Source organism: Cynocephalus volans, chromosome 7, assembly GCF_027409185.1.
Source record: "Cynocephalus volans isolate mCynVol1 chromosome 7, mCynVol1.pri, whole genome shotgun sequence".
Taxonomy (NCBI): domain Eukaryota; kingdom Metazoa; phylum Chordata; class Mammalia; order Dermoptera; family Cynocephalidae; genus Cynocephalus; species Cynocephalus volans.
In genome coordinates this window covers 55,445,671-55,449,405 of record NC_084466.1, presented here as the reverse complement: position 1 = coordinate 55,449,405, position 3,735 = coordinate 55,445,671, and the positions used below count along the sequence as shown (strand labels likewise).

The window sequence follows — 3,735 nt, the reverse complement described above, 5'->3', positions numbered from 1 at the left end:
GCAGCAACATGGTTTTCAACTTAGATTCAATTAGATCTAATTCTACTTGTCTGTAAGCCGTCACTTGGTGTAATTTGTATAACAGTTTACTTAGAGTTAAAAGGGAGCAACTATTTTCATCTCTATTGATAACCTCATTTTTGAAAACTTCTTTGAGCTCACTAATGAAGGAAATTCTAAATTTGAGAATTTTGATACTCTTACATTTATCACTTTTATCTTCAAAAAAGTAATCTCTTAATAATAAAGATTACTTTCACTGGTATGATACTATAAAATTTACATGGTACTTTTATATGGGTTTTTAAATTGGATACTTCAAAAATAACTGCTAATAAGTCAGGAAGATATTTTGATTTCTGTTATACACATACAGGAAAGACAGTCTATCTTAATAAAGCATGTAGATCTGGACACTGATCATAATGCTTGAAACTGAACTAGGGCCTGGTTTCTTTCTGGGGTATGAACAGATGTTTTTGCTGTTTGGTAACTACCCATGTGTAAAGAGCACATTTAAATAATATTAAGATAATAATAGTATGTATGAATAAATAAAATAAATTAAATTAAAATGGTAATTCTAAATATATTCATAGTAAAAATAACACTAATATTTCTAAGTCTGTATTTGTCATATGTCACTATTTTGCTATCCATATTACATTTCTAATAATTATAGAACCCCTGCAAGCAAGGTAAGAACATCTTCATTTTATAAAAAACGGCAGTTCTAGCAATTAATTCTCCTTCTGAAGATGGTGAAATATCCTCACTGATTAGATTAAACAACACAAATAGTCCAACATTAAAGACCAAAGAGAGTTTACTGTCTCTGGTTAGGTGAGACTCAATCAGGCTTAGAAAATTATCTAACAGGCAAGCCTGACACCTTAACTTGGGTCAGGGTCCACATTGTGAAACACACCTTCTTCTCTTTAGAGCACTGACACTTCGTTCCGTCATTAAATTTCTGCAACTCATTTTTCTAACCTCTACCCAGTAAATAAGTCAGGATTTCAGTGAAATAGAACATAATTTAGAAGCTCATCTTCTTATCTCTCTCTCTCTATCTACCTGTCTGCCTATCTTTCTATCTACCATCTGTCATCCATCTACGATGATAACTTTTTAAAAAGTGTGTATGTATGTAGCACTGACTTAGAGTTCATAATAATCCATGTGAAGTATTAAGGGTGTACCTACAAAATAATAAGCCTAATTTTTTTATATTCTAATAACAATGATATCATATGTACTTCTATGCATCAGGAATATTTAGAAAATTGATTTTTAACAATTGGATCAATGTTTTCCAAATATAATGATTCCTACAGTGTTTATTTCTTTTTATTCTTAAAGTATTTATTATTGCTGTCCTCTTAACTATGAAACACTTCAATTATAATTTAGCCTGTGTCAAGAGGTTAATCATATAAGATAAAATTATATTTGCATGAAACATCTTATGTTTCATTTTTAAAACCGAGAAGCTGTGAATACTAAATAAAAGGGCATAGAAAGAATTTATGGAGAATACCTCCTTTTATTACTTAATTCTAATTAGCATTTTACTTTTTATTTTAGGTTCTGGTATTTGGGTCATTTTTTATTACCATATCAAGAGAATGTCCTTGTTTTTATAGCACTAGACTTTACTTTATCTGATAGGCTTTTTTTGGTCACCTCTGATTCACTTTCCTCTCTCCAGCATTGTTAATCATTTTATTTCCAATAACTCTTTTACTGCTTATTTAAAACATGCACACACACACACCCACCCCCCCCCCCACACACACACAGACACCACCACCAACAACAAAACACACAGGAACACTTCTGTGAGCCTTGCAGTTAACCAACCCCTCTAAGCCTCAGTTGTGCACATCTCACACAGCTTTGTTAGGAATTAAATGAGATTGTCGATGTAAAGTACTTACATTATTGCCTATAACTTGATAAGAACTCACTTGATATTATCGTTGTTATTATTATGACAACTTTTAGCTCAAATTTCTTTCTTTCCTTCTTTATTTCTATCTGTTACATAAACTCTCTCAGCCTGTGATGAAGCCTTTGTTGGTAGTGACATCTGAGAATGTTGAAGAATGCCAATGGCTCTGATAAGAAAATATATATATATATATATATATATATATCAAATACTTAGTAAATGCCAGTTATTTGCAAATCTAATTGTCTATCAACATCAACTAAACAACTTTTAAAAAATAAAAATCCTTGTTTTTATTCCTGGGAACTGATTCAGTAGGATTTTCTTAGATCTAAAATTTTATGTCTTTAAAAACATGATCTGCAGTTTACTTTGAAGCAGCAGTCAGACAGGAGAATTAGTTTAGCTGTATCTCAATTTTCAAATTAATAATAAAAAGAAAATAAAGCATCATACCTAAACCACAGTGTACAAAATCTGTTAGACAGTTTTGTTTCAATCTAGAATGTCAATAATATCAAAAGTATTCATATTCCAGGGGAGTAAAAACAATCATTTCTGAATAATAGATTAGAGATTATAGTCCAGGGGATGACAGTTCCTAGATTTCAGGAAGTTTTCCATATTCATATCTGCAAATATTAGCAGGAAGATGTGGTTCTCCATATTATTGCTCAATGCAAAACAAATGTTTGGTATCTGAGGCCAATGTAGTTCTAAGAAAAGCCACACTATGGGAATCTAAAGTAAAAATTTATGATAAAAGCTGCTTACCAGGTCATGTGTTTGTGGTATGGAAAACACCTGAACAAATAAGATGCTTCAAGAACAGCTGCCATGTGACTTGAACTGTGGACTAATTTTTATTTAGTAATATGTATGATTGCCTGCCAGGTGACACCTCCTTGACTCAGACATTCTACATAGGTTACCTTGGTTGATCATGTAATTAATCTTACAAAAGAGGAACTTGTGAGTGTGAAAGAGATGCTTATCAGATAGACTGGAGGAGAAATTGCATAAATCAGGACTGTTGCCAGCAACCAGGAACGAGTAGTCACAAAAGTAATGATACCACAAGATTTCTCATAGTGTATGTTTTTTAACCAAACGATACTGATGGTTTACTGAAAAAAGAGACCTCCTCTTAATATAGTTCATATCCTTCTTAGTTATGGGCACAGAAAAATGTGAGTTCAATTGAGTAAATTAATGAATAAATTAAGAATAAATATCCTTAGTTTGTTTTCAAACATTCCTTTTTTCAAAATTGCTTTATAAAAATGCTTAAGGGAAACAAGGAAAGTAGAACACCACAATTGTATCTCAAAAGAAATCAGGGAAAAAAATAGGCAATACTTAGTAATTTCCACCTACATTAACTGTAAATGTTAATAGGTTAGGTATTCCACTTTTATTCATATAAATTAAAAATGATTTAAATTATTAATAATACTAAGATGAACTTAAAAAGAATACTGATTTTTAACTAACTATAACATTTTGACATAAAATGTTGTAAAATTTCTTATAACTTTCATCCTCATATTATGCAAAAATAGAACTTTAAAATAATGTCATAATAGTTATTAATTCCTTTGGAATTAACTATAGAATTAATCATAATAATATCATTCTCATTAGTACCACACTTATTATAATTTCACACAAACTACCACGTTTGTTAAATTAACTTGAATATTTATTTAAATGACATGGTATGCTTAGATAACTTTGCCCTTTAGCACAGGGCAGAGTGAAACAATACATTATTTTCCTTA

The 3,735-nt window shown here is 30.6% G+C and overlaps 1 non-coding gene across 1 annotated transcript; it reads left to right on the top strand.

Moving 5' to 3' along the window:
* The first annotated feature begins 2,053 nt into the window (after positions 1-2,053).
* Positions 2,054-2,131, top strand: LOC134382863 (small nucleolar RNA SNORD74). The gene has a single exon (XR_010024125.1). It is a non-coding gene; the product is annotated as a small nucleolar RNA SNORD74 (small nucleolar RNA).
* Positions 2,132-3,735: the final 1,604 nt, after the last annotated feature.